At 37.3% G+C, this 25334-nt stretch overlaps 1 protein-coding gene across 2 annotated transcripts in view; it reads left to right on the top strand.

Moving 5' to 3' along the window:
• SMPD3 (sphingomyelin phosphodiesterase 3) overlaps positions 1-25334 on the top strand; it is a 122344-nt gene that overhangs the window by 13192 nt on the left and 83818 nt on the right. The window contains exon 1 of one of the 2 annotated variants that reach the window (XM_087739980.1): positions 342-428. The exons of the other annotated variant lie outside the window; for it this stretch is intronic. The gene's annotated coding sequence lies outside the window, so the exon portion shown is untranslated. Of the gene's footprint in view, positions 1-341; positions 429-25334 lie in introns of those variants that run through there. 2 annotated transcript variants of the gene reach the window in all.

The following is a 25334-nucleotide window of genomic DNA, read 5'->3' as shown; positions in this document are numbered from 1 at the left end:
GAGGGCACTGACACTTTACTTCTGAAGCTAACATTAGATACCTCAAAACAAATATAACATTGAGAAGAATAACATACAGATTATACTTCATCTGGAGAATACCCGCTTATGTTTCACTCTTCACCAAAGCTAGGCACCTGGCTCCCAGGAACAGGAGAGTCTGTCTTTCACCACACCACCTCACAGCGCCAACCACCACCTCGAACTCTCCTCAGCCTCACAGCCAGTAGGCAGCTCTGCCCTCGTCTCTGGTTGGTGCTTTCCCGTCGTGTCTCCGCCTCTGCTGCCGAGCAGCCAATCAGAACGAGTGTGGCGGGAAAGCGGGATTTCTGCTGCCGCGCCTGATGGAGGGTGAGGGCGCCATTACAGCTTCCTCAGAGCGGGCGAGGAGCGGTTCGGTTTCTCAATGTGCCATCTCCTCGGGCGAGGTAAGCCCGTAGGCAGTAACCAAAACCGGCTCCCTTCGTTCATCTCTTTCTTGGTCTTGTCACGCTAGCCCTGCAGTAGAAGGAAAAAAAAAAAAAAGAAAAGAGGGGAGAAAAAAGCCTGGATGAGCGCAGGAATAGTAGCAGCTGAGGGAGAAGCTGAGGAGGACCGGGAGGTGTGAGGAGGGTCAGTGAGCGGGAAGGCGTGGCCTGCTATGGCCGGGTTTCCTGGGTCACCCTGCTCTTCAGGGTGTGGAGTTCTGTTTGTAAAGCTCTCAGTTCTGTTTCTGCTGCTAGGCAGCATGTAGCAAAGGTGTTTTAATGGCAGTAGCTTTATTAATAAACTAAATGTTTTATTAAATAATTTTTTATTAAATAAGTAATGTTTTAATAGGGAGATTGTATAAAACACTAAGGCTTTGTTTTTTTGTTGGTGTGCAGATCCTTACCCGGACTGTACCAAGCTGACATCAAAGCAACCCAGTTACTGTTTTTGTTGAAAGGGAGGGTCTGAGGTGAGAATCAGGGCAGATGTGTCCATTTGCAGTGCACCTCGTGAATGACCAGTCCACCTCAAAAATCATAGAGTTAGTCAAAAGGAACAACAGATTATAAGTAAGTCTTACAGGGCAATTTCTTTCTGCTGAATTTACTGAAAAATGAAGGAAGGATGGTCTTATCTGCCATCCTTCCCCCCCTTAAGTGGGCAAACCTGGAAGTTGAGTAAGCACTCTTGATCCTTGAGGGTAGGCTGGGGTAGAGCTCTTCTGTCAGTCTCTATCAGATTTTATTGAGGCAGTTGATTTTAGGAGCTTAGGATAAAATTGATTAACTATTCTGTGTTGTGTTTGCTCAAGGGGCAGGAAGGAAACATTAAATTACACCCACATGAAGTTACTTTCTAATGAATAATGTAATTATACGCTAGGGTATTAGAAGATTTTTACATTAAGTCCCTGATGTTTTTGTTGTCTCGTAAGAATCATCTATGTTTAGATAAGCTAGAATTAACATTGCCTCTTCAAAAAGTCTACATTTGTAACTGGGGTAAAGAGAGTTTGTGTTAAGAAAATAACATGTTTAAATTATCGGGGCAGGTGGTAGCAGTAAAAAGCCAAACGCTTCTACATTAGGTGTCATGCACATCTTCTAAAGGCAAGAGTTCCTTAACAGGTGCTTGGAGACTTCTCCTTATAACTCTGATCACAGCATGCAAAAAAGTCTAATGATTCTACTTTTTCTGTATGGCAGTTCAGGGCACTAATGGAAACTGACTTTTTAGTGTAATATCTGTTTGAATTGGCCAAGGCTGTCATATCAGTTTTACATTTGAATGTAAAAGTGTAAGCAACTACTGTACTGTTAAATTCAAATATCCTCAAAGAAACTCCAGTAACAAAACAACTTTTATTCATGTCTTTGGGACAAAGAATTGTGCTGAAGGCAGAATTTTGGCCTTGGTATTCCATATTTTATATTAAAGTTCAAAGTTGTGAAGGCTTCAAAATGTATAATGCAGTCTCATTTTTGCACAGCAAAAATTAGGAAGTGATTCCTGGAGCATGTCTTAAAGCTAAGTGATACCATCCTAATCCACTGAAATAACAAATGGCTATGTTCTCTTTCACAATTGTGTATATATATTCATCCATTGGATCAATATTCTGTTGTTGTCTTTTTTGCCCATGTTGTGTAAACTCAGTTCATTTACATAGATTCAACCTGATTTGGTTACAGGGTGTGAGGGATTGCTGCATTTTCTTTCAGGCTAGCTCATTGTTCTGGCTCTAATCTACTGTCACTAGCAACACCCTAGGCTGACATCAGTGAGGAACTGGCAAAAGAAAGAGGTGCTCAGTTCTGGCTCACTAATATATAAATAAAAGAGGGGCTAAACCCAAAGCCGGACCATGGACAGTGCCAGTAAGTGTAGTAGTAGTGAGCTTTGTCATTTAAAGTAGATTTATTCAGTAGATTTATTGAGTCTGTTCTAGGTTGCCTCTTGCCTTGCTCCTCCCCTGGTAGAAATACGTAGTGTCAGGAGTCCCAAAACCTTCAGTGGCTGCAGTGCTGGTTTCGAGCATATGAAAACAGATTTTTAAGAGCTTGGAGCCAGGTTTTCAAGTACTTGGCATCTATAATTGGGGACAGATTTTCAAAAGAGGTTAGCACTGACTGTTCTGAGCTCTTGTAAAGATATGACCATTTTGATTTTGTGCCTAACTGAACTGATCTGTTGAAAATCTGGTCCCTATAGCTAAGCATGACATTCTTAGAATGCAGTGAGGGCAGCAATACCATGTACTGGAAAAAAAAAAAAAAAAGCTATACAGCAGCCCCCACTCAGTTCAGTACCCCAGAGCTGCCACCCAGCACAGAGTAAGACAGGGTTGAGCTCTCTGGTATGTGCAGGCAAACAGTTTTCTAGGTTGAGATCAAACGTAACAGTGAAGGTAACTGTTGTTTTGCTACGTCCATTCTGGCTGTGTGTTTATTCAAAGTATAAGCTTTTGTGAAAGAGAGGCTGCTACTTATAAGAGTGCAAAATGTCATGTGTTTGGGAAAGTACAAGAGTGAAACGCTTTAATTAAGTACCATTAGTAATTAATTAAGTAACCATTAATAATATTGTGAGTTCTGAGATACCACCATTGCTTCTAGAGTTGTGCTGCCTTCTGGCCTAGAGGCTGGGATAAACATTTGGATTCCCTTTCACTGTAATCAATGGTGCGATTCCTACTGAGTTTGATTTAGCAGTGTTGAGTTTATTGTATTAAAATAGTTGCAGTACAAACAAAATGAATGTTTTATGTTGGAAAAAACTTATTTCAATTGGCCATCTTTTTTACTGGCAGAGCTATTACAGGGTAGTAATATTGGTTCACCTGGTTTTTCTGGCTAGTTACATGACTTACTATTGCAGATTCAGGCACTGTAGAAGATTTTTAGTTCTGTTTTTGAATAATTCCTTTAATTTGAAATTAATTTAGTTATCCATTTGTGCAGTGTTTTGGCCTTGTCTTTGGTCCCTTAAGAATCACTATGTCTGATTAGATATTGAATAGTTAAATAAATTTTACATGGTTGGAGATTAGTTTGCGTTTATGAGAAGTACTTACTGTAGCTATGTGAATTCTGTATAAAGATTTAATATTTTACTTCTATTATCAGGACACAAATGATAATTATGAATTTGCAAAGTTTTTGTAAATTGATTTGGAAGTAATTTCTGTGCCAAATCAAGCCACAGAAAGATAGTTTCCTTAAGCTTAGGTATATTTTTTTTCTTATTTAGTTTGCAGTCCCACAAACTTTGCAATGCCTTATTAGTGAATAGAAGCTGTGCATGATGGGCCCGTTTTGCCAAGTGGGAATGTAGTGGGAGATTCCTTGAAAAATTTTCTAGTCCTTCTTCCGTAGAAGCAGGAAAGCGAATATTGATCAGCTTTATTTGATAGAAAATGATTTGTTATGGAAAAAGTAAATCATCTGTTTTAAATGCAGCAGATATTAACATGGCTGTTTTATAACAATTTGATATGCCTTTGGACAAAACTTCTTTTATACACTATCTCCATCACTTGATGCCAGCATAAACCCTGGGAAAGTGAATTATTAATTGTTGCAACTGAAGAAACAAACCAATAACTTTCTGTGGACTTTTGAGGGAAAAAGAAAAGACAAAACAAATCAAAAGAGAGATGTATTTTTGCATGCATTGTACTTCTTTTGTGCTGTGCTTGCACAGTTTAAATATGGACTTTAATCCAGATTAAGCAGACTATAATAATGTAATTCTTATGTAGGAAGCATGGGATACCTGTCTGTATGCTAGTGTTGCACTTATGGAATAGCTGAGTGAACCTCAGATGAACAAATGAAAATAAACTCAAAATGGCTAAATTTAGGTCAATACCTCTCAGAGCAGTAAGATTCAGAAACATTCAAATAAAGGTGATAAGGGAAAAGAGATGAATTGTTGTTAACTGCTTTACAGACCTTTCATAAAATTGAACTGGAGACTTAAGACATCATGCTATTTCTAGCCTGCCAGTGTTAGCTGGAGCAAATTTAAAAAACTTAGTAAGTTAGAATAGTATGGTGATTGTCAGATTGAAAAAACTTGCATGAAGAGAACTGTCCATAAACACTGTCATCACTCTGTGAGCTCCAGGTACAGGTCCTTCCATTTTGCTTCAGAGCCTATGTCGTTGAGTGGAGACTGTGTTTTACTTGCAACTTAGCTGTGATGATGTGACATTATTCTGTTTTGTTGGTGTCAAGTGCAAGCAAGTGTAATATAAAAGATTTTGATTGGGCTTTGAAAAGTATTCTTGTGTTCACTGTTAGTGTGGACACAAAGTTCTGGAGTTTCGGTTATCCTTCTAGTGTTGCATACGTGCACTCTAATAAACACATGTAATATGTGCTATGAAGTCAGAGTGACATAGATTCTAAAATTATTGATATCAAGTTCATGTAGCAGTTGCTAATGTTTCATCTCATGTTTTTCTTTTTTTTTTTTTTAAATGTAGAACTTGAACACTAAAATTGCAACACATAGCCTGTACATACTCTGTAGATCAGTGAAAACTATTTTCCCAGACACATCATTGGGGCACTGCACTTTCTCTCTCTTTTATGGTATGTACGCAGTTCTCACAGTGGTAAATACATAAGGTTGAGAAGGGGTATGTTTTAGAAATCTTTCCTCGGTCATCACAAAGACTGAAGATCCTCAAAATTTGTAAAAAAAAATCTATCACAGAAGGCTAGAGACATCTTACAGCAGTCACAAGCTTATGATGAGACTCAGCTTCCGTTGTCATGCTTTTGGGGGGGGACAACTTAGCTCTGTTTTACATCTGTATCCCTTGAATATCCTTCTGCAAATGAAGATTTAATTTGGTGAGGCTAATACAGTGAATCTGATTCAGCTTGCACCTCACGGACATTGTGAGCCCAATATAGCATTATTACTCTCCAGTTACAGGCATGAAAGGTAAGAAGTGGCCTAGTAATGAAGGGTACACACCCAGAGCAGTGTGGCAAGAATTTTAAATGAGGCAAAAGGAAAAAAAAATACATCTACTACACTGATATCTATCAAAAGGCCACTTTTCATAAGTGGCTTCTTTGAAAGAGTCCCCAAGAAGTGTTAGTGCTCAAACATTACTGTGCCATCAAGTGTTCATCCAGGCTACAGACTGGAATTTGTCTCACATGCAGATAGCTACAATTTTTGTAGTCCTATGTACTGCATAGCACTTGTACTAAAACAAGGGCAAGCAGTTTGGTATCATAATGTTTATTTAATTTGTGACAATAATGTCTAAGCTACACTTAAAAAAATCTGACATGGAAGCATGTTTTCTGCTTTAGTGTTCAATGTGCTTTCAGTTTTGAAAATCAAATATTTAGTGTCAAATGATTTATTTGTGCTCTAGAAAACACAAATATTTACTAGCATTGGTATAAAATCAATGTAACTGTCTTCTGTGGTTTAAGATATTGGAAACTAACTTTGTGTGCCTTTCCAAAATCTTTCTCTTGTGTGAGTAGAATTTTGTGAGACTTGACTGTTATGGGATCCTACAGTATACATTTTTCGAGAAACTCCTGCCTGCTGTAGGATCACTTCACTGAGACTGTTGTGAATGTGCCAAGTGAACTAAAAGGATTAGAGGAAGCAGAGGGATAATAACTGTCAATAGGGGCAGAGTCCATATAAATTACATGTGTAGTATCAAATGATTTAATATGGCTTCAAAAGTATGAGTATTTCCATTCTGAAGAAAAAACAGACCCACAGAGGACTGGTGGCCAGGGAAAATGGAATAAACCTGAGCAGCAAGGAAATAACTTTTTGGTACAGGAAAAAGTGAAATCTAAGAAAAATGGCAGAAGCAGAGGCAAAAGCTGCACATTCTTTTCAGAGGAGGTGTATCAAACTTGAGGTACTTCTGACAGAGAAAGGGATACAGTGGAATATGAATAGTAAGACTGTCGACTGGCAGAATAGCAAGTAATAGCGAGTTTCATTTGGATACTCTTTTTGCCCTTTTTACCAATTTATCTACAGAGTCACATAAAGATTTCAGAATTGTCAGCTGCAGCGTGACATGCTGTGATACAATGTAGTACTTTGGGGATGCAGATCCATGCTCAGTTTTAAGATGATGCAAATCAATGCTGCTACACACAGTTTTTAGCTGCATCAATTCCTTGGTTCAGTTGACTATGCAGGGCTGCTTGAGGTGCTAGTGTCAGTGCGAAGGGTATGGTGAAAATGCATATAGCAGGAGGGAAGAAGTGCAAAACAGTCCTTTCTGGTGGATGCACGGGTTCACACTGGCTGAGTCAAAATTTCTGTGAACATATGAAAAATGGACTTGCACATAGTTTAGTTACTCCTTGCCATTTGGAGTAGTTTATTAAATTATTGAATGTCATGTTGCATTTAAATCTGTCCAGTTTTCTGCTCTGGTTTGCTTTATAACCAGAAAAATTCACTTAAGTGTTCTAGGTGCTATGGAGACAGTGCTGATGTCAGAAATGTTTTCAGTCGGGGCCTGGAAAAGGGGAACAGATGGCTGCAGTTAGTGTTGAACATGGTTGGTTGTTGGTGCATAACATAGAGCAATGGAGTGCAGTACAGAATTGCTGAGCTAGCAGTGAATGTGGTAGACTGTTGGCAAGGTACTAGAGTTTGTGGAGAGGCAAAGGTTGTTAGCTTACCCCCAGTGCTGTGTCAATGAAACTCAGTTTCTTTGTGTCCCATTGTGTCCACAGTGGGCTGAGCCACACCATATGGCTGCATTAGCTTGAATCGATGCCAGCTCAGGTGTCTGTATTATTTGCAGACTTGGGCCACATTACACTGCCTGTTCAACTCTGGCTCTTCTTCTGTCCCAGTATATGATGAAGCATTTTTGTGGTACTTGGGTTTTCTTGACCTTTCTTTTCTAGGTGGCTTGTCAACTCATGGGGCTTTTATAAGAACGGAGGAGCCAGGGGTGAAGAGATAGTATAAGTGTAGCTTGAAGTGCCACTGTTAATGAAATAAATGCTTGTTTTTTCTTAAGCATTGAACTCTTGGGTGATGTTAAATGCTGTTGCCATTAATAACTTGCCACCGTATCTTGCACTGAACTGGAGCAAAACCAGAAACAGAACCCCCAAAAAGGCTTTTCAAATCCCAGACTTTTCCCTCCCTCTGAGAAAACCCCTCTCTATGAACCTTGAATCCAATTTTGTGCAGTTAACATCAATGCAGGACTCTGCTGCTAAGGTCATTTGCTTGGTTCTTGAGTTAGCCACCCTGCATGGTTTCCCAACACGCCTCTTAAGTATACTTGTGACAGGATCTTTCCAGCTACTTCCAAACAAAGCTGCTTAGTTGTGGTCTGCTCTGCCTTATCTGTTGCCTCACTTGCTGTTAGGTTTTTATTCTGATCTACAAATGAGAAGTCAAAGTGTCCTGGTTGTTTATTTATCAAGCTTTCTAACAAGCCTCTCTTATTTTACCTTCCCTTGTGTTTAGAAGAAGCTGCCTCTAAATATCCCTTGAGGTCACCTTCCTTCCTTTCACGTCCATCCTTCTGAAACTCTCATTTGCTGTGATATCTATAAAGCCTTTACAGTGATTAAACAGTGCTTATCATGATGTTCAAAATCATCTTGTTACTTGTACTTTCCAGTCACTCTGTGTTGTTATCTAAAAATAAAATGAAAGATTCTGTAAGCTCTTCAGTGCAGAGATTGTCTTTTTGTACAAGTGTTTAATGCAGCAGGGCCCAGGAATCCAGGCAGGGGCCTATAATACCAGCTCAAGAGAGAAGAAAAAAATGCTTCCAGGTATAAATTATTTTTTGATAGGAAGGTAAGTGTAAGGTGCCTTCAGGGATCATTTCTTCATAATGAAATGTGCATTAATGCTAACAATATGCAATCATTTTTAATCAGGCTGACATGTCTACAATGCAAAAAGCAAGGTTTTTTTTTTATTAATGGTATTTAGGGCACCAGTGGCATTTACGCGAGCTAGAATGGGCTATGTGACAAAATGATTCTGTGCTCGAAAGCTACAATTATTCTGTAAACTTCAAAATCCAGAATTCAAGATTAGAAGAGGCCGAAAATTTCTGCATTTGATTGGCTCAGGCTGAAAGCTGGAGAAAAAGCGGTTTGCCTTTTATGCATTCTGTCAGCTACAACAATGCTAACCAAGGAAAGTGTCATCTCCCTAGAGTCTCTTTTCAGACAAAAGTACTATAGGGCAATAATGAAGCTCAAAAGAAATTCATGATTGGAAAAAGCAGTGTTTTGCATATAAATGTTTCTAATGGAGCTATGAGCATCACTCTTGTGCTCTATTACTTTGAAAAATACCATGTGAATCCCTGTAGTTTTTAATGATTTAAGACATGAAAGGTGTTATTTATTTTAATTTGTATTATGTTCCTTATAAAATATTAAATAATCCTTTGGCATCAAAAAGTACTGTTAGGTCTTTAAGACTGTACAGAAATATTGTTCATAACTTCAAAAGCTTAAGTTGCTAATGGATGACATATAGAAACCATGATCATCAGAGAACAGTTCCTACTGGTCTCCCAGACAGAAGTAGCTACAGGTATGTAGATTAAAATTTGTAAGAAATACATACTTCTACCCATATCGTTGACCGGATTAAATTTTTAAAAACAAAGTCATACTTTACAGCCCCAAATAAGTGGCTTAGTTTTTTAAATTTACTCTTAATTTTTCTCTCTGTATCATCTGTCACTATCATTTGGGCCAATACAGCACAGATTTCCAGCTCATCTCTTCAGCCATGGGGAATAGACTCCCTGACTATTTTTTAGTTTAAGAGAATTAAGATTCATATAATTTGCTGGACCCTCAGAAGAAAAAAGTATGTTAGGGGTTGTTAATCTTAAGTCTATTAGATCAGCATTGAATTAAAAAGAATGTTAAACCTTTTTTTCTGCTATATTGTATGGGAAATTGATGACTGTTTTGATTGTCTGTCTTCATGCCATAGCCATCCCCAAACTCTGCCCACAAAGTTTACCATCACAGAAGTGAAGCTGTGCTGGGATTCTACCGCCACATGCGATTGAAACAAAACGTTTCAAATCTAACCAAGGAAATATTTTAGTGTTTGTATTACTTTTTTCAAATTCTGCTGTTACAAAAAGCTACTCTAATACTTTGTTTTGTAAAGCAGGAATAAATGATAACCTGCACTTGGGTGGTTTTGTTTGTTGTCATTCCCTGCCCTCCCCTGCCCCCCCCCCCCCCCCCCGAAAGTAGCCTATGTAATACATGTAAGGGTTTGCTATATGCTACAGGGAAGGACTACTGAGACTAAAACAAGACAAACTGACTGTGGAAGAATCTGTTGTGTTCCATTAGGACTTTGTTAGAAGTAGCAATCCAACCTATTTTGCAAATAGAAACTTCATCCCAATGTCTTGTCTTTGCGTTCCAAGTGTCCATACAACACTTGTTCTTTGTGTGGTGGTGTATGAACAACTTATGACAAAATAGGGCGGGATTTGGGTCCTAATAAATGCACATATTGTCTTTAGGTTGTTTTCTGTGGTTCTGGAAAATAATGACAGCAAGTAGTTTCATTCCTGTTTGGTCATAACTGTGCATAACTGTGCATAGTTGCACTGTGTATAATAGTGGGTTTTTTTTTCCCAGTTGAAGTTTTTCATTGGAAATAAACTTGTAAAATTTAAGTCTCTCAGGTGTCCATGGGACTTCTTGCAACAGTGAGGGTTGAGGAACTCGAATGAAAAGCACTAATTGCTTTCTGCAGTATATTTGTGTTTGCCATTAGAAAGTACTGCAGCGATGTGTGCATTTTTCTAAGGATTGTACTCAGCTGTTCTCTTTTCCTGAGACAGTTGGGCTCCAGTGGAGACTGCAAATGTTTTTTACTGAAGATAGAGCCGATTCTGACATGGCTTACGTTAGTTAGCGCTTATTTTGCTAGTGTTTGGCAGCAAACAGTACTTAGATACTACCTAAAAAAGTTGTGTAGAATCCTTTGGGATGACAGTACTGCTTTAAAAGTAAAAAGATTCTGATTTCAAGGTTTAATGCAAGTCTGAAACTGGAGAAAGTGCATCTGATGGATAAGATGAGCACGTAGTTCTGAGTTACTTCAGTGTGCAGGTATCATCTGCTTTGCCATATGCAACTTGTTTATCAGAGGCCTGGATTCGAAAATAGGTTGCTTTTGACTGGGTTTCTCTCCTGGACTGTTTTGATGACTTTATATGAAATTTTAAATAAAGGAAATAATAAATTAGCATCTGACCTAAATATGGGTTTTGCTTTCAAAGTCAAATAGCCAATAAAAACCTGCATATAAGCTGGCATTGCACTCCAGCTTTCAGAACCAGAAGAATTTACAAAAGATAAAAGGTCATAAATACTTGTAAAAGTGTTTGTTGCTAGATTGTATTTGTGGCCTCTAAGATTTAGGTGTTATAATTGGGAGCTACTCTTTGTATGACAAATCTCTTTCATGTTTTTATCAGAAAAATTGAGAGAGAATAGCAAACACTCTAGAAAGGGGGAAGAGAATGCATGGGGAAATAAGGCATATGTTAAGTTTGTAGCAGAGATTGTTTTTCTTCTTCCTGAATATTAGGAATGTATTTATGGCTTTGTCTCAAACATTACCAATATTTCACATTCCTCAATTTTTGTCCACTGATAATCACCATTGTATCCTTCATTCTTTACTGCTGGACATTGAAAAACAAAAAAATGAGGTAACATTAAAACTGCCTTTATTGGTTTGAATGTCTTCAGTGTACTGGTTTAGAATCAGAGATTCAAGTATTTTCAAGCGTCAGATCACCAGAGGAGTGCTTTTTCCCTGAGACATATTATACCTTTTCTCACTTTAATGGTGACATCTCATGGAACTGGCAGATTTCTAGTTATTGTTTGATCTGTCTCTATAGAAAAGTAGAATTTACATGAGAGCTTCCTATTTCTAATCCCTATTTGAGATAGTATTCTGTGTAGCATGCTTTTTTTTTCCTTAGTAAATCCTGTTCGAAAGATTTTGCTGGTTTCAGAAATTAGTTCTATTCTACTGTTCACAATTCCTCATTTTCCTTTACTATAAATCTGACTTCTGAAAAAATCTGTTGTTTTTCAGACAGAGGCAAAATAACTTCAATGGTTTCAGCTTTTTTTCTCTCATTTCTGTATGGAACCTCCATTCTTACTCTTACTCCTTGGTGAAAAAATGTTGAAATTTAATTTTAGTTAAGTTTTGGGGGGTGAAATTCACATAATTTAGACTGTCTTTGTATTAAGCTGTGGCTCCTGAAAAAAAATGAAGAGGCTTAATGGACTGAACATAAGATTTAGGAACTGGGAGATCTGTATTCTTTCCCTGATGTTACTACATGTTTTCTCTGTGTGACGTTTTGAAATCCTGTTCCCTCCTGCCTTTAGAAATGAAGAAGAATTATCTGTGGAAAATGTACCAATTTATAGGTGATACTTAGAAAGCATACGCATTGTTTAGCTTTATTTTCAAGCGTTTGAGTTGCATGAGGCCTTGTGCTGCCCCTTATATGAAAATGGTTAACTCTGAATATTCTTAACTACCAGTAATTTCTGTAAATATAAAGCCGTTCTTTAAATACACAGGTGTTTGCCTGTTCATGATAGTGGTTTTCTACAGTTTAATTACAGTTAAAATTTTAAAACTGGCATGGATTTATTACTACAAGTGACCTTTTCTGCTAGTATCTTCAAGAGAACAAGGACAAAGAAACAGGTGTTCTGGCAGAAAGTTCAAAATAGAATAGTTCAAAGTAGTTTCAAAGGCCAAGGAAAACATACAGGTTGTACTTCTGTGAGGGGTATTCAACATGTCTAGCTTTGTGCAACTACAGTATAAACACATTGTCTGTGCAGCATCTGAGCTAATCATCTGCACAACCTTTATTGTCAGTGGAAAAACATAAGCATTTCAGTGTGCAGTTCATTTCAACTTCGTAAATCTGAGTGAAAATAGCTGCTTTACAGAGATCAGAGCAGTCTGCCCTGTTAGGCCCATAAAACTTCTTGGATATATTTGTATGGGAAGAAGAGCACAACACATTTGGCTGTGTCTTATATCATTTAGATGATGTTTAAACTACATATGTCCTGAGTATGCTTAAACATAGAACAGATTTGCTTTGAATAGGTTTTGTCCAAAAACTAATCACTTGTAACAGATTGCAGTTACTAACATATAGCACAGCTAAATGACTGTCACCTCTTCACAAAGAGTTGTGGCGCCAGCAAGACATGCTTGTTCTATAAAGTGCATAACATAATTCTTTCATTTTAAAAGCATTTGGTTATGGACTGGCTGTATTTACCCCTTCTTCTTGATGTCAGGTGGATGTTGATGTGTTGTATTGTTAATTCTAATGCTTGTGCTAAAAGCAACAATTAATTAAAGTAAATTAGAACTAAAAGGAAATATGAAGAAACAACATGTCTAGGGAAAGAGGTCATTGTAGTGTTATTTAGAAACTAAAGCAGACATATAATTTCTGATAAAATAACAAGAAAAGTTGCAGTTTCCAAGCAGCTAGTTACTCTTGTCTTGTTTGCTCAGGTGAACGGTGATAGGAAGTATAAAATACTCAAGGAATCAGCGTGTTTTGAATCCTTAAAGACTGATACCTGTTAGGTTATGAATACTGAGATTTTGTGGAATGATGGTAAAAAACAATCAGTTTACCATTCCTGTGTCCTGCTTGTATGTCTACAGTAAATGTCTTACAATGGATTTCTTTAGCCTTAATCCAAAAGCACCGCATAGGTCTCTCAGATGGCTGTTGTCCCCCAACAAAGCACATTTGCTTTTGCAGAAGATAAATGACCATGGGCACCCTTTATTTGTTACAGTCACTCCTCCACAAGTAGTTGTTAAGCCTGTTATTTGAATAACGTCCAGCGGTAGTAAAACCTCAAGACGTGAATTTCATACCTTTATTTTTCAGTTTATGTGATGTTAAGATCTTTCTCTAAAAATAAATACTTACTGCTCTGTATTTTCTGCTTGATAATTATTGAGAAAGTAAAATAACTTTATATGTAACTCAGTTCGGATAAGCACTGAAAATGTTAAATGCTTAGTTAGAACTTCAAACACAGCTGTAGTTTTTTTATTTAACTACCATTAGTGTGGCCCTACGAAAGAGGACACACTGAAGGGTAAGTGAAACTCAACATTTTGTGTTGAATAGGATGAAGGGAAAATATTCTGTAAAGGGTATACATGTATACATGTATAATTTGAGTTACAGAGAAGTACATAGATTGGCAAAGCAACACCATCCCATTGATACTAATGTGATGCTGATTTTGACTGTTTCAATCCAAAGACTGGGATTTCCCACTGTAAACCTTCCTTTTTGTAAGAAGCAACAAGTAAGATGGTATGGTTTTGGAATTTGTTTTCTCTTTTCAGAGGTGTGGGAGATTTGCACATTCTGTATAAGTAGTATGTGCGAGAGACTGATTTATGCATACTTACATGGATTATGCATATGCAATTAGATACATAACATAGATTAAATTTTGAGGGTTTTTTGTTTGGGTCCCCCCGCCCCTTTCCAGAAGACCTGTTTACGTAAGTTGTATAGAACTTGCTGAGAGTGAGTGAGCGTGTGTGCACGCGCACATGCCAGTGCATTGGTGATATCGTACAATTCTTATTTGGATATTTCTGGGTATTCTTCTTATAAAAATTGTTGTCAGTAGCACTAGAGTTAGGTCCCAGTTTTCCTTCAGATGAAAGGATGAAGGAGCCAGTGTTTCTTTTGTCTTTCTCCAAAAATTAAAATGAGTTCTTATTTTGAGACATTTAAATTGGCTGACCTGCACACTGTAATTTCCATGAACAGGGCATTTAGCTTTGAGAGTCAGGATATTTGAAAGAACTGTACTTAGCTTTCTGTGTGAAGATTGTTTGTAATTAAAGATTTAGGAATCTTAGGCTGAGAGAATGCAGTCATTTTGAGCTTAGACTTTTCTATAGCTTCCAGTCCAGGCTTCTGAGGACTTGGGAATCAAGCGTTTGCTTCTTTTTACTTACTTCTTTTTAGTGAAAGCTGCTGACTGACACACTTTTTCAGCCTAGCTTTTTTTTTTTTTTTTTTTTTTTTTAAGTCTCGAAGCAGCTATACATACCTATTGTAACTAGGTAAATGTGTCTTCCAGATGTATTTGTAGATTGTAGCTGTCTTGGACCATGCAACACATAAAAAAAGAGTAAAAAGCCACATGAAAAATTACATTTGAACACCAGCTGAATGAAGATACATGCCAATTTTTTTTTTTCTGCAGGCGAAATAAACTGCATTGATGTATCTTCAGATACGTTAACAAGCATTCTAATTTCTGTCATTACTGCGTTAAAAAGCAAGTACTGTCATATCAACTGCAATGAAGTAGTATCTCTCCAGTCTTTTTTTGTTTAAATCTGCATAACATTCATGCCCATGTCCTGTACTACTGTTCCTGGGTATAATGAATTCTGCCTTTAACACTGCAAGGAAGGCAAGTTTCAGAAGATAGCTACAGTTCTGTGTATTTGTACATATGCAGAATTATTCAATGAGGTATGACTATGCCTAAATAACATGTCATGTATCTCTGTATATAATATGACTCAGAAGCTACTTTGGCAAGTAGGTTTAAAACAAACAAACAAAAAGGTGTAGTGGAGCTAAGATTCTGGACTTGTGTTTTCACATTCCAATTGATGACTCAGTGATATTATAGTGTGCTGTGGAAATGTGCTCTGACACATGGTCATCCATCACTATGAGTCTGTGATCCCATAATAAGAAGTACAGAGATTAATGTTTTATTACAGCAAGGTAGCTTTTACAATTACATATGTAATGAGAGAGGGAGCAGGGGGATTGTAAAGCCTCCATCTTTCTATAATTAATATGGAACTCAAATGACCTAAAAATAAAGAACATTATCCTCCTGGAAAAATTAGCTGTCTTAAGTTTCATTCTTTCCCCCATCATGGTTTGTTAATGAGGAAAATCCTTTCCATTGCTATTTTGTACAAAATGATATTCGGCAAGAACAGAGCGTGCTCATTATCTCTTAGATGATACTTAACCCTACCAACACCCATACAGAACAGTTTCATCTCTGCAGTGAAATGTATGTAGCTTACACTATGGTTCTTCCACTATGGTTCATAATAGTCAGATGGCTTCTTTAGCTGTTTGGTTGGTTCTTTGTATTCTGCTCCTGAGAAATGACTTGCAAGATAGACTTGACCTAGTGCAATAGCACTAGGTCTGCTTGATTCTGCTTTCTGTCATGCTCTTGCCTTTTCCAAAATGCACATTGAGAAAGGTACAGATTCACAAGCATGGTCTGGCATAGAAGATGATTGCTGCACAGGTCAGTACTGTTTTCCTTAGTAATTTGCAGTTAAGAATGGTGGGAAAGTTGTATTGTCATCTGTTCATTCCCTCAAATTGATTACAGTAAAAGCAGGTTTGGCCTGAAAATTGGGGAAGAGTAAGGTAAGAAAATCTACCTGTAGTGACCAGAGTTATTCTATTGTCTTGTGCGCTTCTAATCCAACACCAGTTCTTGATGTGATTCAGAAATGGAGCCACTGATTTAACTGTGTAGTCTTTACAATGTGGTAATGGTTACTTAAAGCTACAAGGTGGAATTATGTATCTGATTATGTTTGATTTAGACAGTAACAGAATCATCAATGTCTTAAGATGCAATAAGACAACTAATAGCCTGCTACACATTCTACAGCTGTCTCCTGAAATGTTAAAAGATCAATAGGTCTGTAAGGTCAGGGAGTGGGGCAGTTGAAAAAAGACAAGAACAACTTGTATTGAAGAAGAGTGATGGAAAGGAGGGAGAAGATGATTAGCTACCTAGCATCACAGTTTATCAGGGACACAACACTAATGCAGCTAATCCATATAAACCTATTATAGCTAGCAACTAACAATGGGGAAAAAGCCATGCTCCTGAAACGTGGGAGTAAGGAGAAATCCACCTAGTTGTGGATTCATTATGAAAGATACTTGCGAATATGTGCATGTCGCAGTTAGGCTGAAGGCAAATCTTAAGTTTTTGATGACTCCAGGAAGCTGTTTAAAGCCCCTTAAAGGGTTGGGACAGAAGAAACAGAAAATAAAGTAAATCCTTAAAATGCTTTACTAGCTGAAAATACTCCATATATAGGTCACTATAAGTAAAGAAAAGAAAATATGGCATGATGTTTTCTCATCAGATTGAACCATGAATAAAATTTTAAATATTGTCATGAAAGACCTTTAATACTCATAGCTAATATTTACCAATCCAAAGAGAAAACAATCATTAACTTCTGGCAGAAAAAAACCTTTTGTTTTTTTAAGAGTGTCTTTTTTTACATTCTTTCCTTTTGCCTTGCTTTGCAGCTTTACTGGAAGACCAGCTTCTGTAGACTTTTTCATGCTAGAAAACAGAATCTACATCTATTGGATAACTCAGTGGGTACCTTGCTGATTTTATAGCTAACCTTTAGGAGGTGGGGACAGTGGCAGTAATGCTCCTAACATCTGTTGTGTGTCATTTGTTCAGTAAAGGTGCTGACCTCTTCCCATAAAGCACTGTCATTGTGCAGTGTAATAGGAATATAATTTAGGGAACAGTCCTAAACTTACTGAAATTGATAGGTATTTTGTCCATCTGCTACTTTGCACTCAGGGTGAGTCCTGTAGCATCCCATTTTGTAAAGTAATTAAACATTCTTGAGCTGTCTTCAAGCTTGTTGCCTTCCCCCATTGAACTCTTGTCAGGAAAAAACCAAACATAGTGTCTGTTTCTCATTGACAGAATTAATAAAATAGAATGCTGACAGGATACAGAACAAGCATAATTTCAGAACTGCTGTTATGCATCATTCTTCCCCAGCAATGGAAGAGACAAGTACAACTTCATATCCTGCAACAACCCTCAAGGTGAATTCCTTTAAGTAAAGCTGTCAAATTGTTCAGTATATCTCAAGTTTATATCAGAAGTTCTAATAGAAATATATGTAGCTTTTGTTAGCTATTCTCTTACTTTAAGGAAAAAAAGAGTTTGGTGTCAGAGTTGCTAGACTGATGTCAAAGTTACCTGTTTCAGTTCAGAGACTTGCTTACTTGGTCGCCTGCCTGCTGTTAAACTTAACTGAGAACCGCAACGGTGTGTTAAATACTGTGGATGTACTTGCAGGATTTATATCATCATTTTCTTCCATGCACTGCTTTGCTCTATGATGATGGGTAAAACACTTAGGAGCCTAGTTTGAACCATCTGTTAAAATACAGAACTGACTGGGTGCTCAAACCAGCAGATAATCTTTTGAATGGACATAACAGCATGTTCAGGCCAAGAAGTAAGAAGTGGGGTTAGAGGGGTTAGAGACTTTTGAGAGTCTCTCTTTTAATTAAACAAAAACCAAAAACCACAAAATACAGAGTTGAAAATTAAACCAGCTCACGTTAGTTAGTCTCTTACCATTAAATCAGTTTTCTGGAGCCAGAACCAAACACTCTGGGAGCTGGATATGAAGCAATTTCCACTCAGAATTTTATTTGGATAGAGACTTTGAGGTAATTATTGTGAAATGACTGGAGATGTGTAGGGGAATAGGTCCATAAAAAGCATAACTTTGGATTTACTGCTTTCTTATTAATAACATGTAATTACTGACTTGCTATAATAAAATATATTAAAATATTACTTAGACTATATATCGTTAACCTCTCAGCAATCCTATATATTTTTAGCAGAGAAATTCACATTTGTTGAGAGCAAATACAATTTTCTAGTTAGAAATTGCTTATAGAGAGTTAAAGCCATGCAGGGTCATTTTCATCCATCTTTCTTTTTTACCACAGTAATTAGGCACAATGCCAGGCAGCACAATGGAAAAGAAATTTTCTTTACTAGAATATTTTTTTACAGGCACTGCTGGACACATATGGACATCTTCTATATTTTTGTTCCTCGTGAAGCTCTCTTCACGGTCGTATCTTCTATGGGAAAGACTTTGGTCATTAATTATTTTTTTTCCCTAAGGTATCTACATGCTGTTTGAGGTTTGAGCCATTTCAGTTAGAAAGGCGATTGCTCACACTCGCCATAATGCTTTGGGGTTTTTTTGTCTTCAAGATACCTTGAAGGTATTTGATGTGGAGCAATGTTGACTAATATGATGCACAAAGAACATTTTGGAAATAACATCAGTCTGTCCTGCATGTTTTTGGTAGAGTTAACTGGGGAGCAGAAAACAGAAAAAAAGTTTTCAATCCCTTGCATCACTAAGAGAACGCTTCTGCTGCTCAGATACTTACCTCTGTAGCACCTTCTGATTTCCAGCATGATTCTATGTAAAGAAAAAAGTGCTTTACTGCAGTAGTCCATTAAGTTTGTATTTGTGTTTTATGATGCTTTTTGTACCTTTGTAGGACTGGCTGTATTTGCAAGAATATTTTCTTTGGCTAAAATGTTAAGAGCTATTTGCAGACAACGAAGCTGTAGAGAAGGGTTTTTTTGTGTTCTGTCTGGTTTAAAAGGCTAATGCCATTTCATTCCTGTTACTGGCCTGTGGTACATGAGATTTCTAAAGTCTTCAGTTTGATTTTATGGTATTTCTGATTTTATTGAAATCTAGTCTACATGTTGTGTGGATTTGGTAGTGTTCGTTTTTCATTCTGCTGCTGTAGTTCAACTATTCGAGTATGAATAATCAAGATTCGAGTTGATTTAAAAAAATCACTGACTCCCTCAGCATTAGCAATTCACTCAGAAATTGGAGGTGTATTTATTTTCCTTTAAATACTTTTTAAGGCCTAAGTTAAAGCTTTCAGATATAAAATTTGAGTTGGTTGGAACTAAGATGGTAGTAAACAGATAATTGAATTAAACCAGACTGCTTTTCATGGGTTTGAAATGCATGGGCTTGAAAAGATTTTATAGATTTTATTTTGTGTTGTAGGCTTTCATCAACACCAGTAAGCTACATAGCAAAAGGCGACCTCTTTGCTTCCAAAGTCTGTTGTAAAGTCAAAAGTCCTCTTTTCAGTGCTGTAAATTTTTTTACTGTAGTTCAGTGAGTTACTTTGCAAAATATACCTCTTTTATTGCCAAGGCAGCTATCTTTTAAAGTGTATTGTGTCTGTTAATTTAGACTGCAGTCCCAGTTTGTGTTAATATAGCCTTTTCAGGAGGATAAAATACTGAATGCAAAAATTAATGTATTAGGTTTTCAGACTTTACAGGTGTGTTTTGGGTTGAATAAATTTTGTAGCTGCCTTGAGATACTAATTGCATCCATAGAAACTGTGAGAGTGCTAGTTACCTAGAGAGCTCCTTCTTTACTTCCCATTTCTACAAGTAAAATGCAAAAATTTTGCATGATTACTGCCATCTTCCAGAAAACCTGTGCTCCTTTTTGTTTGTGGGATGAGTTGAGTGGTTTTGACCATTTTATATAAGCTCTAAATCACTTCAAATCTTTTAGGCATAGCATAGTAATAACTGCATGTGGTAGACTTGATTTCTGTATAGTCTCTCTAAATCAACTTGTATAATTGGAATTTGAACAGTGTAAGGAGTGCATATATATAATGTTATGCAATAATATAATAAGTAGTAATAATAATATTATGCAACCTGGTGCATAACTTGGTCTCTCTAAACTAAAGGCAATTGAGGAATATAGTGGGACCACTTTCCCATGCCTCTTAATTGTATATTCAGTTTATACCTTAACTAATATGCTTTCACTGCTTTGCTGTTGGAGAGGCATGGCCTCATAAAAGATCCACAAAATTACAATAATAAAATGTAATGGTAGGGACAGGAAAGTCTCCATTTCAGAGATGGTGCTGCTTCTGCCCAGTGCTTGCAAGTCAGTCTCGACCCTTTTGTGAGTTGCATCAGTAAATGCTTCTGGGAGAGGATGGAGTCCGTTTCTGTAATTCCATACTGCGTTCAGTCTGTCCCTCTCTAGTTATACGCCAGTTTCAGCTGGTAGACTTAGACCTGGAAGAGTGCAGTTAAATACAGTTTTTTCACAATTATCTAATTCCATAATTAGTATTCTAGACATGGTTTTCTTTGCATGAATTTTTGATATATATTAGAATTCAAAGAGACTGAGTGGGGAAATTTAGGACATTTTCGTATGCTAAGGGAACTGACTTTAGTATTATTGTTTGTAAGAGGAGGGAAAAAGATCTACAGTCCAAAATGAATTGCATATAGAAAACTACATTTGAAGTTGCAAGTAAAGAAAATACTTAAGGTTTTGTTCACGGAAAATATAGTACATCTTCCACTACTTAGCTTCATGTGTATAATATACAGTCTTACTTGAAGGTCGCTGTTGGAGTGGAATAATTTCTCCTAGCGTATACAAAGCTTAATATTCTTGTCTGGCACACATCCTGCTGAAGGACCTGGGAAGTGTCAGAAGTTTGATTTCTCAGGCTGAAATTTCTTTTTTCTTGCTTTGTTTGTATGAGGGATCATACAGCACATGCTATAGAGGCATTTTTGTGTGCTGTATACCTGCAGACATCATACTTTTATTGTGGTGTTTCTGCACTTTCTTTAAAGTGATCTTACTGATTACAGAAAAGTAAAAAAAACAAAAAAAAAAGCCTTGAGTCATGTTACTTTATTGAAAGAAAAATCCATATGTGCTATTTTGTGATCTAATCACAAAGGCTTTTCTTTACTAAAAAATAGGACTAATGCTTGAATATTTGGAACGTCTTCATTCCTCCCTCCCATTTTATCATGTTTATGAATGTCTGTGTTGCAGGGAAAGTGGTGTTTTTTAATCAAGTTTTGTGATCCTTTCATGGACCACATTCTGTTCTCATAGATTGCAGCTAGCAAATGGGTCACAACAGGGGAAAGCTGTTCATAGGCCTCGAATATCTAACTTGTATTTGTCTGGTTGGTAATTGGTTAGAAGCCAGTGCAGTAGTAAACTTGAGCAGTAACTGCATAATTTTCTTCAATGGTTTCTTCTAAGGAGTGGGCCAAGAACTAAGCACTGAAGAGATGTAACAACAATAGCAGCAGCTGTTGTTCCTGTGTCCATTAACACTGATGGAAGTTGTTTGCTGCTCCCTTCAGTGGGAAAAAGATGCGGCTAATAACTTGTGGTAATAACTTTTTAGCTTGTAGTGACAGGATGCGTGTAGATGTTTAGTCTAAAAATTAATCAGAAATTGAAATTAGAGAGAGTGAAGAGTGCTTAGTCCCTGTCAGGCAGCTGATGCTCTGTTTCTGTGCTGTTTCTTTTCTCCTCTGCCTCTGGTTTTAAAATGCTGCAGGGAAGGTTCAGAGGCTTGGTAGTTTTCCAGCCAGTAGGCTGAAGTAAGTAGCTGCACTGAAGCAATTCCTTAGCTATAGTGTCTGAGCCCATGGTTCAGTGTTGGCGGATTCTCTTATTTTGCTGTTAGGTAGAAGTTTGCTCTTCAGACTTAGTACAAGCAGGAAGGACTTTACATATATAGTGAAGGTGTTTTCATTGCGTAACTTCTTTTATAACTCTTTTCTATCTATGTGAAATGTAATCACTTCTCAAAATTGGCAGTCACCTAAAAAAATTATAGACAAAGGAACTTTGTTATTTTAACTATGTAATATACAGTTGGATTATTTCAGACACATACGAGCCAATTTAAAATAGAAAACCAAGTGCTTTCCCTTAAATCTATTGATATTTATTGACTGATAGCTATGTGTGAATTCTTACATTTTAAGGAGAAAAAATTCTTTCATGCTTTCAGTTATTAAAAAAATGTTTAATAATCTTCATTTGTTTGACTCAAAGTTGGCTCTTTTTATCAGAGGTTTGCTGTCTTATTTTTGAAAAGCCCATTGTTTGCCTGTGAGAGGTTCTTAACAGAGCTTTAACAGGAGACTAAATTTGAACAGCCAGAAAGATTGAGTTTATAGTTTGCTTATTCTCACTCTGTATTGCTTTAATTTTAATCTTGTGAACTGTAGCAAGAAATTTGAAGATCTATCCCCTCTCCCTCTTCTGCAACTTTAGCCCTTGAATTTATTCCCTACTAGCAAAATCCTGTATGTGCTACTGATTCTCTATCAGCATCACTATTATATGTGTGCTATACACATCAAAATTTACTTCTGTATGTATTTTAGGAAATCTAATTGCTTTCGACCTGTAGGGAGAAAAAAGTTATATATTTAGATGTTTTACACACAGACTGTTCTAAAAATGTTTCAAATATTAGATTATTATTCTTTTATTAACTTTTACTCGATGAAAAGGATGTTCACTTATTCATAAGTAATTTTGAGTTATATAAATCTAATTTCTGGTTAAGAAACAACAGTCTTACTTATGCAGAAACAAGAGAGGACTGAAAGAAAATTTGAAACATCAAGCACTAACCTTACATCTTGTTTAGGCATGGGTTTTTTTGTTCTGTTTCATGGGCTTTCCGTGTAACAGGGCATGAAGAACCAGGCCTAGGAAACAGGCTGAGTTAACTAGGGATTTTTTTCCTGAAGAAATTGTACTTTTGTTTTATTCATAAATTTGAAAAAAATGGATAAGCACTTTTCTTGATGGCCTTAGCTAATAGTTTAAAGGAAGAGGAGCAAATGTCCAAGTTCTATGCATGCTTCCTAGCTTGGGGACCAGAAGTATTGTAGTAATTTCATTGTGAACTGTGCTGAAACTGATCAGCTCAGCCCACAGAGGTTTTCTGAATCAACCTGGATCATGTGGATCCAGCTCAGATTTCTCTGCAGTATGCTCCTGGTACTGAGGTTTGCTTCTACTGTGGTAGCTCAAAGAGTGTTTGTGTGCATGGGCTAAATACACTTATATTTATCCTTGTTCTCATTAATGAAAGGACTTGAGACTCGAAAAAAACTGAATAACCTTATCTGACCTGATAGCTGACCCCACATGGGGCCAGGGGTTGGACCACGAGCCTCCTGAGGTCCCTTCCAAGCTGAATTTCCCGTGATCTTATGAGTATGGAGAGGCCACTAAGGACTTTGACATTCTAATGTGTGGTGAAGCCTGTTTGGGGGACAATTCCTTCATGAATCAGAAAATGAGCTAAGCTTTTTTTAACTGAATAATTCTTAGGTGAGTTATGCAAAGTAAAAAGGTTACTTAACTCAGGCAGGTACAGTGTCTTCTGAACAGAGCTGGTGCTGAACAATCCTGATGCTCAATCTAAATGAAGGTAAGTGATTGTGAATAATCAAATTCTGAGAACAGCCAGTAGTAATGTGGCTCATTAGTATGCGATGTTTGTTGTTCTATGGTAGTAGTTTGACACATGTGCAGTAAATCCTGAGTTCCCATCCATTAAAGTGATGATGTGATAACTGTTTACTACTAGTCCAAGTGGTTGGCAGCTGTAATAACACCAACTAATAAGAAGACTGCATAGCACATACGTCATTGAATAAATGAAATTTATTATTGCTTAGTAAGGTAAATTCAATATGCAGGGAACTTGTATGCAGTAAAGCAAACCGTATGATTGCAGCTGTAACAATGTCATTAATAGCCATGTAGTACAAAAAATGGAATTTTATGGGTAATTGTATATGTGAAGTATAAATCTAAACTAGGTGTCTTGGTCCAAATATTTAACTATTCACCTGCTGATGATGACCAAGTACTTGATAGCTGTGTCTTCCCAGCCTTTGCACACTTGAGAAAAGCAGCAGTTACAATTTCTCTCTAAATCCAGGTCCTCACCTTGGCCCCAAGTGTTGAAGTCAAATTATTAGAGAGGGAGTGGGGAAAGTGCAGATTGAATGACTTTGAGAGCAAGCCAAGTATCAATATACCATGCTTAGCTGGGAGCACTGTTTGGTTATCCCTGAGGGTGGTTTCATGATACACTTTAGCCAATCTAAGATCACGCTGCTGCTGTCTGTGCAGGCTTGCCTTCCCTCTGCACTGTTCCGACTCACCATTAGCACCAGCACAAAGTAGGTGGCAGGAATGCAATACATGGTGAGGAGACTGCCTTTTCAGCTGCAGCACTGAGTTGAACCTTCACAGAAGTTTGGTTCAGCCGAACATGGTAATACGAACTCTGTAGTTTCCTGTGATATGCTTCCTACTCAGGACTCTGCTTTGAAAGAGGACAGGATGTTCCTCTCCTTAATGCCTTGCAAAAACACAAACGTCCACAATCTGCCATGCTGTACTTCTGTATTTGGAAATGTTGCAAATGATGATATAATTCTGTTGGTTTGAGGGAAGGTGGGACCTTGGCTGGTGCCCCAGCTGTACCCAAAAGCCAGGCTTTAGGCCTGGTGCCATGGTAGCGTGCTAAATAATAGCAGAGAATTATTTTAGTCCAGTGACCTCTGGGTTATTGGCCCTGCATGTTTCTTCTGCACCAAATTCTGTTGTGCATTTAAAAATCCAGCAGGATTTTTTTCCAGTGGCCTTCCCCTTCTACCATATTGAGGCAAGTACCACAGGATAAGCAGCGTTAGGGTCTTTGTATCCTTTCTGTATTCCAGGCAAATAATCTTCCCCCCGCCCCAAGAGGCTGAAACCTCTGTGTAAATCACAAATCTGATTATGCAAGCTCTGAATCATCATCAGTTCCTACTGAAGAATATTGTAGACAAAGGAAATAGACCTTCCTGAGGATTTTTTTCTACATAATCCTTGTATGTGAAAATATGGATTAATTGAAAACAAAATCATTTGCCAATTAGGATTGTTTTCTATTAATCTCCCACCTTAAAAAAACAATTCTGAACCAAAATTAATGTAACCTTACATTTTTATATTTTCAA

Source organism: Nipponia nippon, unplaced genomic scaffold (genome assembly GCF_047370975.1).
Source record: "Nipponia nippon isolate SJK-2023a ecotype South Korea unplaced genomic scaffold, ASM4737097v1 scaffold_7, whole genome shotgun sequence".
Lineage (NCBI taxonomy): Eukaryota > Metazoa > Chordata > Aves > Pelecaniformes > Threskiornithidae > Nipponia > Nipponia nippon.
The sequence above is the reverse complement of the archived record's forward strand: the minus strand, read 5'-3'. Positions and strand labels throughout refer to the sequence as shown.